This window comes from Crocuta crocuta, unplaced genomic scaffold (genome assembly GCF_008692635.1).
Source record: "Crocuta crocuta isolate KB4526 unplaced genomic scaffold, BGI_CrCroc_1.0 scaffold340, whole genome shotgun sequence".
Lineage (NCBI taxonomy): Eukaryota > Metazoa > Chordata > Mammalia > Carnivora > Hyaenidae > Crocuta > Crocuta crocuta.
This window is the reverse complement of record NW_027530642.1, coordinates 4,353,547-4,366,422: the sequence shown is the minus strand read 5'-3', so window position 1 is coordinate 4,366,422 and position 12,876 is coordinate 4,353,547. Positions and strand designations below refer to the sequence as shown.

Below are 12,876 nucleotides of genomic sequence, written 5' to 3'. Positions count from 1 at the left end.
GCTCCAGGCTCCGAGCTGTCAGCACAGAGCCCAGTGCGGGGCTCGAATTCACCAACCGCGAGATCATGACCTGAGCTGAAGTCGGTCGCTTAACCGACTGAGCCACCCAGGCGCCCCAGGATTAGATTAACATTGAAATCGATAGACTGAGTAAAGCAGATAACTCTCCACAATGTGGGTGGGCCTCACCCAATCAGTTGAAGGTCTTAATAGGAAAAGACTGACCTTCCCCCAAGGAAGAGAGAACTCTGCCTCCGAACTGCCTTCAAACTCAAGCTGCACATTAACTCTTCATCCTGCCAGCCTGCCCTGCAGATTTGGGGCTTGGCAGCCCCCACAATTACATGAGCCAATTTCTTAAAATAACTCTCTCTCTCTTCCTCTCTCTCTGTCTCTCCCTCTCTCAAATGAGGACCACATGACACTTCCATGCAGGAATGAGTGGGCAGGCCTGTTGACAGTCAGCATCCTCTGTCTGCCATCCATGTGGCTCAGCACAGAATGGGTGATGGAGATGAAGGCGACTGAGGAAAGAGTCCCATCTGGCAGCCAGAAATCCCATGGGCTGTCCCAAGGTCACCACTCACCAGCCAGATGACCTGGGCAGACTTCTTTCAAAGATCCCAGCATTAGTTTCCCCTTACCCATATGGTAGTAATAGTTACTCTAAGGGTAACTGCAAAGCTCCACATGAAATGCCATTATGTGATACTATTCTATGAGTGGCAGTCTTTCATCCTCTGGAAGAGCAGTCCAGTTGTTAAGTAAATGTAAGCAGTTTCTGGGCTCGGCTTCAGAATAGGATCAGCCCTGGGGAGCACTCTGAAGTCAGCCCAGATGGTTGACGGCCACCAGGCGTGGGCCTCACTGCTGCCAACAGAGAGGGCACGGATCTGATCTAACAGCCCAGGGGGCAGGCAGCCAGGGAGGAAGGGGTTAAACTCATGGCCACACTCCAGGGGTGAAGCCAGTGAGGCTCTCGCCTCACCAGACTTGAAATCCAGTGTCTGCCCCTCCCCATCTCCAGGTAAGTTCAGCTACACCCTCAGAACTTCCCCTAATGATTCAGGCAGGGAGCAGGAGAGCCAAGTGACTCGGTCACAGACCCTCCTTCTAAAGCTGGGGTCCTCTGGCCACAGCGGAGGATCTGGGAGGACAGATAAAGACTGGAATGAGAAATTAATTTTAAAAACACGAAGAGCATCAACAGGATTCCAATCAGAGAATCAGGCTACCAGCAGACCTGAAAAGCACCTGACACACATCTCCTCGAACTCAGCCTTGATCTATCATCTTTCTCATTAGCCTCGTACTGGGGGGAAGTGCGTTTTCATGTAACCAAACTAGGTCACCACCTCACTCTGTGACAATGAGCAAGGCATTTAGCACCTGAGTCTCAGTTTTCCCTTCCACAGAGAAATAAAGCGGTACAAAATCCGTTTGCAGAACTCCAGGCATCAGACTTCCGTGCTCATGATCGTGGCCGTACTCAAGCGCCACAGAGACTGTGGTTTACCCCATGTTGCTTTCATGTATATTTATATATTTAAAAGGAAATTCTCTATCATCTTGTCAATGCCAAAATGAAGCTCTTGTGTTAAAATTTATAATACATAATTATTACGATTTTAAAAATTCTCCCCCGCCAGACCCAGACAGCAGGCTCGTCATACCATCTTTAGGAATCACTGGCCTCCAGCTCTGGCATTCCACTGGTGAAAGACCTCGAACCCTTACAGCCTCGCTAATGCCCAGGGAAGCCTGCCCCGACCCCCTACCTTAGGCTGCTTCCATCTGCACAAGCCCAGTGAGGCGTTTATTGAGCTTTTCCCCACTAACAGGCAGTGGTGTAGTGCCCTAAGGCCTGGGACCCAGCCGCGGTGCTGGATGGCTACGTACACCGGTCTGGTCACCCTCCTTCGCATTTCTTCACAGCTCCAAGATCGATTCTTTATCCACAAAACAAGGTTAAGTTTTTCTTCTCTGAATGGAATCTGGAAAAAAAATGTGAAAAATAATTTGGGTGAAAAATGCAGAAGATACTTCAGATGGTAGCCCTGAAGGGTTGAAGTCGGGGGAAGAATTTGTCAGCTGGAAGAGATGGGAGCATGTTTATATTATGCAATATCATTCACATTATTCGATGTAATTCATGTTATTTAATATTTTTTAAAGAAGGGATTTAAAATTTTTTTATGGTTTTATTTATTTCTGAGAGAGAGAGAGAGAGAGAGGTAGTGTGAGCAGGGAGGGTCAGAGAGAGAGGGAGACACAGAATCTGAAGCAGTCTCCAGGCTCTGAGCTAGCTGTCAGCACAGAGCCCGACGCAGGGCTTGAACCCATGAACTGTGAGATCATGACCTGAGCCAAAGTCGGACGCTCAACCAACTATGCCACCCAGGTGCTCCAAGAAGGGATTTTTAAAAAAATTTTTTTTAATGTTTAATCATTTTTTAAAATTAAAAAAAAATTTTTAATGTTTTATTTATTTCTGAGAGAGGACAGACAGCATGAGCAGGGGAGGGTCAGAGAGAGGGAGATACAGAATCTGAAACAGGCTCCAGGCTCTGAGCTGGCAGTCAGCACAGAGCCCGATGCGGGGCTCGAACCCACGAACCGTGAGATCATGACCTGGGTCGAAGTCAGACGCTTAACCAACGGAGCCACCCAGGCACCCCAACGTTTATTCATTTTTGAGAGACAGAGAGAGACAGAGAATTAGCAGGGGAGGGGCAGAGAAAGAGAAGGAGACACAGAATCCAAAACAGGCTCCAGACTCTGAGCCCGATGCGGGGCTTAAACTTATGAATTATGAGATCAGGACCTGAGCCGAAGTTGGATGCTCAACCGAGCCACCCAGGGGTCCTAATGTTATTGAGTATAATTACGGTGGCCATAGCTGATATTTATTGAGTGGTTACTATTGTGTGAAGTGCTTTTGAAGCATGATTTCAATTCATATTCATAACCACTATTATTCCCACTTTACAGATAAAGAAATTATGGTTCGATGGGATTATGTGTCTGGTCCAAGGACTCAACTAGAATGTGGCAGAGCAAGGACTGATCTGGGGTCTGTCTGACTCCAGGGCCCTGGCTTTCATCCTCAGTGGCAGGGGCTTCCCGAGTGAGGCACTGGGGTCACTACCTCTCCCAGCTCAGAGCTGACAGCCACTCCCCTCCACAGGCTCTGTGGCTCATCCGATGACCAATTAAATATGGTCCTTGACAAGACCCTGCAGCATGTGCCTTATCTCTTGCAACTGTCAACTTCCTTTTGAGTTGACCCCCCTTCCTATCTTTTCCTTTCCGATCTTTCCTGCGTGCATCACCAGATGAAAGTGCCTAAGCACGGTCTTCATCATGGAAGCCGGTGCCCCACACCCTGCCAGGGACCACCAGTGGTTCTGGGTGACCTATGGCACAAAGCAGCAGTGAATTTGGTGGCTTCTTAAGGGAGTTCCGCGGCAAGGCCTCAAGGAGAGAGCAGCCAAGAGGGTGGGCCAGCTTCATCTTTACTATACAATTGTCCCTGCATGAAGTGTCAAACTTGGGAAACTTGCTCAAACAGACGGGCCCTGGGCACAGATTTTGAAGACCCAGGCTTGCTCCCGGCCACCCCACTGAGTAGCATCTCTGGGCCTCAGTCTCCCCATTGGGACCATGGAAGTGACCAGCCTGTCTTACAGCATCGGTAGGTATCCGAGCAGAGACAGCGGACAACACTGCTGTACATAAATGAAGTATACGTGGAGCGTACATGTCTACAAACGCATGAAGAATTATGCTTAAAAGCACCGTCTCTCTCTAGCATTGGAGACAACTTTTTCCCTTCCTTCCTCCCATGAGCGCTGGCTTCCCTCAATGCAGATCTCCTGTTCATACCAGTTTCATTTCATCTTCCTAGCCCCTCCAGATGTCATCTCCTCTGTCCCTGTCAATACAAATTAGTGGAGGTCTTTTCTTATCCAACAGCCTGGCTGCTGATTTGTTGTGACCTGGAGTAGCCACCTTTGTGCTTGTTTATGTGGTCTTCATCTTCATCACCTCCCTGTCTCTTCTCCAGAGATCTCTGGCCATCCTGGGATAGGCAAAAGCTGAATGGGTCAACGCCTCCATTGTTAGACCTCTCTGCTCACAAGCTGTCAGAGGAGGCAGCCACATGAGGTGGACCACGGCCCTGGGGACCTCTGCCCTGCCTGGGCCAGCCTAGCCACCTGCTACAATGGCCTCATGAATGGGAAAGATGGACAAGCCAGGGACTGGAGTGACAGGGCAAGGAGATGAGGATTCTGATAGAAACATTCCTTGTCAAGAGCCCCCCACCTTTTTTTTTTTAGCCCAGAACGAGGGGGACCAGAGCATTCCTAACCCCACAAATGATTACCCTGGGCAGGACCCATGGCGGGGTAAGATCCTCAGCAATAGCAACTTCAAGGGCATCAGGTTTGTAGTTTCATTTAGGGAACACCGGACCGGGACTCACCTGTCCCAGGTGGTCGGTGATTATAAATCTGACAATAAATAAATGCCTTAACCTGAAGGAGCTTAACTCTAGGCTTTGAAATTTAATTCCTTGTGCCTCCAGCCATAAATGACCCCTGTCTCCCCATTGCTGGAAATTAAGACTGCCAACCTTCCACAAAGCTGAATTCTAGGTATTTTAAAGTAATTAATTAATTAGTTTGTGAAGCATAAATCGATGTGATGCTCACTTAGGAAAATTAATACACATGAAAGAACTCCATTGGGATGAAAATTCCCTCCACAAAAGGTTGATTCTTTAAAGTGAGACCCCCTATTCCCGCTGGGAATATAATTTGAACCACAAAAATTCAGTTTAGCCACAACTTTTCTGGAATACACATAACAGAACGTAAACCAAGGCCAGTTGGAAGTCTCAGTGACACAAATCTTTTCTGCAGGAAGATGGCAGAGTAATGATTCCCAGACCTTAATGTGCATCCAAACCACCCAGAGAGTTCATTAACGTGCAAGTTTGGGGGACTTCCTCCAGATCTACCCACTCATTATTTCTGAGAAGGAGGCCCAAGAATCTGCATACTTAACCAGCTGCACAGCGATTGGAAGTGGGCCATCAGAGCCACACAGTCGGAGGCTCTGGGCCAGGTCTTGAGGTCTCAGTCCTCCTACGTCTGAACAAAGTTTCCCAGAGCTTGCAAGTTTGGAAGTTCAGCCCCTCGCACACGCTCAGCCAGAGGCCATCAATTCAGATGCCCTTTCTCACCCAAGAGTTGGACCCCAAGCTCGTGCGACTGAGACCCCCATCGATGAGCATCCCAGATATCTAAGGTGCAAGTTCCCATAGGCAGAGGGAAATGAAATGTTCTGCAGTTATACAGATGGGGGAGCCGAGGACGAGGAGGGGGAAGGACTTGCCCGGCACCACCTGTCAGCCCAGATGGGCAGAGGCCTCATCTTCTGATGCCCCAGCCAGTGGCTGCTCAGCCTCCGGGTCTCCACCAAATGAGCTCCTTCCTCTGAAAGGGAGCTCAAGAAAGAATCAGGTGCCCTCGCTATATCCTGTTCGGAGGCTCATCCTTCTACACTCATCACAGTTGGTCATTATGCACTGTTTGTCCATGTTCTTCCCAACTAGACAGTGGCCTCCGTGAGGCAGGAACCTGTTTTATACACTGGAATTTCTAGCACCACCTGACACGGTGCTCAGCACACAGTAGAAAGTCAAAGAATATTTATCGAATGGATAGACAGACAGAAGGTACCATGGTCTCTCCTACATACTAGAGAATAAGAAGACTGAAAAGAAGAGGGGCTCACCCACAGCTAGGAGCTGGTCTGTGGGGCGGGGCCAGTGAAGGCAGAGAAGCCCTCTCCCTCAGGCCTCGGCGTCCGGGGCTGGACCAAACAGGCTCTGCCCTAACAGTCTCTATATGTTTACATTGTATTTGATGAGTCGAGGGTAGGGACGGAGCAGAAAATGAGCAGACACTGCACTTCATTTTTGCAAAAGGGGCCAGGGTCCCCGAGGCCACCCAGCTTCATGGTTTCACTTCGCCCTCTAGTGGCCAGCATATGTCACCCTAGTTTGTGATGGTCTTTGAAAAACTGCGCATAAATAAACGTATTGGCCCTGGTTTGAGTATAATTAATAATTTACATATATATGAAATGTATCAAATCCACTGAGATAGTCACTGATCCATTCAACAATTCATCACCGTGCCTAATACATGGCTGAGATAGCGCTGAGTAAAAGGATGTAGCAGTGAGCCTGTGGGATGTATCCTCTCTGCCCCTTTCTGTCTTAGAGGGGGTAGATTCCGGCATTCAGTAAGCACACAAAACTGGGCCAACGACCCCTGTGACAAGTGTTAGGAAGAACATAAACAGAATGTGACTATAGAATGTAATAAGCGGTGGACCCTCTCCGGGAAGGCATCTCTAAGGCAATCATGCTCAAGCTGAGACTGGAAAAACGAAGAAGAGGTAGCATGGCAAACACGAGGAGTGCGTGGGAGGGAAGGAAGAGGCAAAGATTCAGGCAAGAAAGAGCTCTGTGAGCTTGAGGTAGAGAAGGCCAGGTGGCCAGGGCAGAGAAGGGCACAGGAGGAGACTGAAGAAGCAGGTCGGCATTGACTTTCCCATTAATGTGGAAACTGAGGCCCAGAGATGTGACATGAGTTGCTCACGGAAACAATGGCTTCTGAGTCGTGGTGGAAGGAAGGAGGGAGGCCAGGGTAGATGCTGAGGTCAGAATGAGCTGTGGGGTCAGCAGGGAGGGGTGGGGGGAGGGGGGGAGGCACCAAATGGCCTGCAAGAGAGGAGGGAGCACATGGCTCATCCAGCCCAGCAAGCGCTCAGGTGACAGCTGCCAGAAGGTACTCACAAGATCACCTAGGCCTCCTGCCCAGAGAGCGGGGCTCGTGTAGCAGGGAAAGGTGGGGCACCGGCTCCCCCACAGCGGAAACTCCGGCCTGGAGACACTGTCACCAAGATGCTCCAACCTTCGGTCCCGCCTCAGATGTCGCCCCTTGGAAGCACTCCACGTCTCCTCAGAATGCTCCCCTCTCAGCCTCGAAGCACTTCGGTCCTAGGACCCATCTGCTACCCTGCCAGGGGCCGGGGGCTTCAGAGGCCACACGGACCACGTCTTCCAGGCCGCCCCAGCCTGGACCACACTGACTGCCTGCCCGTGACCCCTCGGCGTGCTGTGCTCTCCCTCCCTTCGGGGCCTGCCGGCAGACTCTTCTCCCTCAGACCACTCTCTCCCCTTTTCCCAGCCTGACCTGCTCCCCCAGCAGACCTGAGCACACACACATCAGGACCACAAACAGCCTATTTTCTTCCGTGTCCCCAGCAGCTAGCCCAGTGCCTGGTGCTTGGAAAGTGCCCAGAACCTTTCGTCAAATAAATAAATGAAGAAAAAGAAGCCGCTTGACCCCAAGTCACCTGCTGCTCCCTGCCCTGCACTGCCTTTCTCCTTTCCGACGGCCCATCGCCATCGCCCTCTGCCCTCGTTGTGTCTAAAGGGGTCTGCTTACTGCTATAATCTGGCCTCAGAGAAGGAAGACTGCTCTCTGCCAGCCCAGGCAGCAGCTCGTCAACCTTATTCATCATGGCGGCTGCCGGTGACCCCTAAGCTCCCTGGGCAAAGCGGAAGGAGAAGCAGGAAGGGGCATCTTCATTTCAGACTCACCAGGCACTTCCGTCCACCACCACCACTGGACTCGCCGGCGGCTAGGAATGCATTTGCATGTTGGCTTCTCCTCTCTTGCCACTTCTGAGCCATAACAGACCTCTAGGCCGAAAAACCCACACAAGGTGGCCCCCCCGTGAATCAGCTTCTCCCGCAGCTCACATGCAAAAGGGATCCTGGTGGCTCGAATGTTCAGTCACTGGCACCTGTCTATCGAAGGCCTCCTATGTGCCAGGCTGTGTCAGGTGACTTCAGTCAGTGGAAAATGGTCAGGCTTTGTCCCTGCCCTCTCCAGGGCGAACATTCTAGCCGGAAAAGCAGAATTGAGCAGTTATTGCACAATTACTCGATGACAGTGGAGACGCAATCAGGGAGGACGTGTGCAAGGTGCCAAGAGAACACAGCCTGAGTGGCCTGGGCTCACCGGGGAGGTCAGGCAGCTGCCCCGAGAGCTGAAGGATGAGTAGGTTTTAACTAGACCAAAGGGGGAGAATGTGGCATGTGTGTGTGCGCGTACGTGAGGGTGCGTGCAAAGGCGTGTGAGCACGTATAGCCACTGGTGTAGCGTGCGTGCAGGTGTCCCATGTATGTGAGTACACACCCCACACATATTGTGTGCACTTGTGTGTGCACACACATGCCACAAAAGTTTCTGTGCCCAAGTGTGCAGGTGCGTGTGTGTGTGTCTTATAAAATCAGACAGTCTTTTTTTTTCTTTTTTTTTTTAATGTTTTTTTTGTTTATTTTGTTTTTGAGAGAGAGGGAGACAGAGCATGAATGGAGGAGGGGCAGAGAGAGAGGCAGACACAGAATCTGAAGCAGGCTCCAGGCTCTGAGCTGTCAGCACAGAGCCTGACACAGGGCTTGAACTCACGACCTGTGAGATCATGACCTGAGCCAAAGAAGGTGCTTAACCAACTGAGCCACCCAGGTGCGCCAAAAATCAGACTTTAGCCTCTGGGCCTCCTTCCCACCATAATCGGTTGACATTATGAAGCAGATTTCAGAGCTACCCTGCATGGAACAGGGGGTTCTCAAAGCATTTTTGGCTCGCAGACCATTTCAATATCAGTAACAACGGCGACTCCGTGTTAATTGTGAGGCAGCCGTTGTGCCAGACACTTTACGTGTCTTCCATCACTGCAGCCACGCCGGGAGGCAGGCATGGTTACTGTCCCATTTTGCAGAAGAGGGAACAGGGGCTCAGGAAAAGGGGGGGGTCTTTCCCACAGTCACCCAGCAAGTTCATTTTGGAGCTGTGATTTGAGCACAGGTCTGTCGGACTTCAAAACATGTGTTCTAATCCCCTGAGCTCTCTCTCCTGTCACGAAGGCGAGGGCCACAGTGAATGGGCCACACAGTAGGTCCCTCCCCACTGTTACTTCACAACAGCCTCCCAAGACTGAAGAGAAAGTCATCAGTGAAGCCCTGTCCCAGTTCAACCACAGAGTCACGGTGTGACCTTGGTAAAGTCCCTCCTCTTTTGTGGCTCTTGAGATGTTCCTGAGCTCTGCCATTAGGCAGGGAAAGCTTGGCTCCTCCACCCACAGATTATAGGCAGGTTACATAATCACTTAAAAGCTGTTTCCTTATCGCTAAGATGGAGCTAAGAAGGGTGCTTTCCAGACAGCACTGTAGGAGGGATCCACAGCCCCATCATACGGCATTCTCACCCCACTGCCTGCCTCATGCTTGGTAAATCGCAGCAGTCACCGATGCCGAGAATCCAATGGACCTGGGTTCAAATGTCCACTCTGCCTTCTCTCTAATGGCCAAGTGACCTTGACAAAAGTTACTTTACCGTCCAACGTTCCTCACTTGTAAAATAGGACTAAAAAGAGTACCTACTGCATAGATTTGTTTGAGGAATAAATGAGATAATGCACTTAGCACAAACTGCTTGCCCTGCAAACGTTAGCTGATATTATTATTTGCAAATATTGGGCAATATTATAAAAAGGATTATCCAGAGGCGCCTGGGTGGCTCAGTCTATTGAGCGTCCGACTTCGGCTCAGGTCATGATCTCACGGTCCGTGGGTTCAAGCCCTGAGTCAGGCTTTGCGCTGACAGCTCAGAGCCTGGAGCCTGCTTCCAATTCTGTGTCTCCACCTTCCTCTCCACCCTCCACCTCAGGGTCTTCCTCTGCCCCTCCCCCACTCATGCTCTGTCTCTCTCTCCAAAATAAATTTAAAAACACACTTAAACAAACAAAAATAAGGATTATCCGGGGTTTCGTTTTGTTCCAGTTCAGGATTTTAGCAGAAAATGCAAGGAAGCATCTGGTTTGACCAGGTTTGCTAGAAATCGGATTGTTTGTAAAAAAATTTTTGTAAAACCAGACCTGACTCATGGGTCAACGGAAAGTTAGCTTCCCTTTGGCTTCGAGGCCAAGTGGTTCAGTGCAGTTTATTCTGGTGCTAGCCCATAGCTTTGTTAGGTTCAAGGCCATGACCATGAGTAAGTAATTCACTCTTGCCAAAAACTGTAAGCATGGTCATATTCTAAATATTTACACTGCAAGAAACAAAACCTGCCCAACCGTCAGGGGCCGCAGGGGCCACTCACTCAATGGCGTTCATTCATTCATCCAGCTCACGTTGACCGTGCACTTTGTGCCAGCCACTGGGCTCTCAGCACGCTGGGGGCTGATGGGACGGAAACCCGTGGGCAGGCTCGGCTGACTTTGGAGAAGACTGAATCAGGGCCCTCAGGGAAGGTAGCTGCTCCCGGGCTGTGCAGAGTCCTAGAAAGAAAGCAGACATCTGACGATGTGGCCTGTCTGAGCTGGAAAAAGTCTTTGAGGGTCATCTTGGCCAACACATACATTTGACAGGTGGGGAAGCATAAGGAAGGGAGAAAGAGGGCCATTGAGATCACAAAGCACCAACAGAACCCCACTTTCCTGACTCCTAGTTCACTGCCTCTCACCGTGAGCCCTCTCCCTTCACTCCCAGGTACCTCAAGATTTCACTTCCACCTCACACGGAATAGTGAGTTCTTGAGACACATTAGCCCACAAATCACAGAAAGAATAAAAAAGCAACCTCGCGGGGCGCCTGGGTGGCTTAGTCGGTTAAGCGTCCGACTTTCCGACTTTCGTTTAGGTCATGATCTCGCGGTTTGTGGGTTCGAGCCCCGCGTCGGGCTCTGTGCTGACTGCCAGCTCAGAGCCTGGAGCCTGTTTCAGTCTGTGACTCCCTCTCTCTCTGACCCTCCCCTGCTCACGCTGTCTCTCTCTCCTAGAAATAACTAAAACATTAAAAAAAAAAAAAGCAACCTCGCTAAAAACAGTATCTACCATCTCCTGGGGGACCATTCTGTGCCAGGTACTTTGTGAAAGCATTTCATGTGGCTATCGTTTACCACTCAAAACAACCTCACGGGATGGCCTTTATTATGGCCATTTTATGGAAGGGGACACTGAGGCCCAGAGAAGGGCAAGGATTTTCCCATGGTAACAAAGATAAAAGTTGCAAAAACGTCAGTGATTTAACTATGGCTGACTCAAAACCCAGGCCCCGGGGCCACCATTCAATGTCTCTCATCAGGGTACAGGGTGCAGGGTACCAGTCCTGCAGTACTCTCCTCCTGAGTGTGCCCAGGCTGTTTGATGTCTGCGTCTGAGAGGGAGGAAGAAAGAGGAAGAGGTGAACAGCAGAGAGCCTTGAAATCTGCTCCTGGGCTTGGGCACCCTCTAAGATCTAGGATCATGGCAAGCTCAGGGTGATGAAGATGGCGTTGAAGAGTGCTTCCTATCTGGTGAGGAGATGGCTGCATGGACCATTCCAGAGCCTGTCCCGGGATAAGCACGCCACCAGATGCTATGAGATAGCTTGTGTCATGTGACACGGAACACACCACTTCCTGTCTTCTACAGAGGGGACACCATACAGTGATTAAACCAATAGCCTCAGGAGCCAGACCGCCCAGGCTTAAACCCTAGCTCTGTGTGGCCCCAGGCAGTGTTAGCATTTACTGAGTGTCACCTCCCTGTTCTGTAAAACCGAGATAACAACAACTTATTTTATGGCGTCTTTATGAGGACAAAATGAGTTACTATTTGGGAAGTACTCAGAACAGTACCCAACACGGGGTAAGAATATATACATTTTTGCTAGATTTTTTTAAAAAATATTCAAACTTGAGTTAATAGTACCTGATTGTTTAAATCGAGATGCTTGCTGTAAAAATAACAGAATACCTGACAAGTGGCTTTTCCAAGAGTTTACTTCCATAATGAGAACACTTTGTAGAGCAAGAGTTCCAGGTTCAAGGTTGTCTCCGGGAACTCAGGATCTTCTCATCCCTCCTCCCAATATCCTCTGCAGGTCGCTGATGCTTCCCCTCATGCCCCAAGATGGCTGCAGCAGCTCCAAATATCACATCCTCACAAGCTCAAAACCAGAAACAGAAAGGAAAGAACACAGGAATCTGTCTGGCACATATTGCTTTCTTACGAAGAAAGAAAATATGTCCTAGAACTTCCCGGAAGACCTCCCTTATCTCTAATTAGCCAGAACAGGATCATGTGATTGCCCTAGCTGCTGCAGAAGGCTAGAAAAGTAAGATTCTGCTTTTTTCAGCCACAACCTACAATGAGGCTCCACAACAGAGGAGATGGGAGGAAGGAGAGCTGTTCCATGAGTAGTCAGCCTGCCTTGCAGAATAGCCCTGAGACGGAAACCCGAGGAAAGGTGCAGGAACGCTGTGAAACATACCCATACGTCCGTAAGATTTTGTTCTTATAAGTAATAACAGCAGTGTTAATCCCTGTGGCTTGGAGGTAGAGTCTCCGGAAAGGCAGGGTGCCTTTAATTCTAGGTAGACTTGTTCTTTCCCTATGGACGTGGCAGGCAAGGGAAAGATGAAAGGAAGCCAAGTGCCTCATGACCCTGACCACTAACACTGACATTACATGACCTCACAATAACCCAAATCCAGGGAACAATTGGTCACCAACTTCCCCTCTCACTTTGTAGGTTATAAATAAAGCCTGAAAGGAAAAAATAATAATAAAGTTAGTTTAAGGACAGTGGTAGAATCCCTCTGAAGGAGAAGTCTTTAGTTTAGAAAACACTTTGATGGGCCATTTTGTAGGCAAAAGTCGGCCCTCTGGCCAAGGTCTGGATCAGGAATCAGCTAACTTTTTCTCCAGAGGGCCAGATAGAAAATATTTTAGACTTTGTAGACAATA

At 49.7% G+C, this 12,876-nt stretch overlaps 1 long non-coding RNA gene across 2 annotated transcripts; it reads right to left on the bottom strand.

Moving 5' to 3' along the window:
* Positions 1-1,690: 1,690 nt before the first annotated feature.
* On the bottom strand, positions 1,691-12,543 carry LOC144235506 (uncharacterized). Of its 2 annotated transcripts, none has more exons than XR_013336229.1 (3): positions 12,401-12,543; positions 10,248-10,425; positions 1,691-1,994 (listed from the first exon to the last, which is right to left on the bottom strand). It is a non-coding gene; the product is annotated as an uncharacterized LOC144235506 (long non-coding RNA). The 2 variants fall into 2 exon arrangements; XR_013336228.1 differs by lacking the exon at positions 12,401-12,543 and adding an exon at positions 11,884-12,109.
* Between the last annotated feature and the right edge of the window lie 333 nt (positions 12,544-12,876).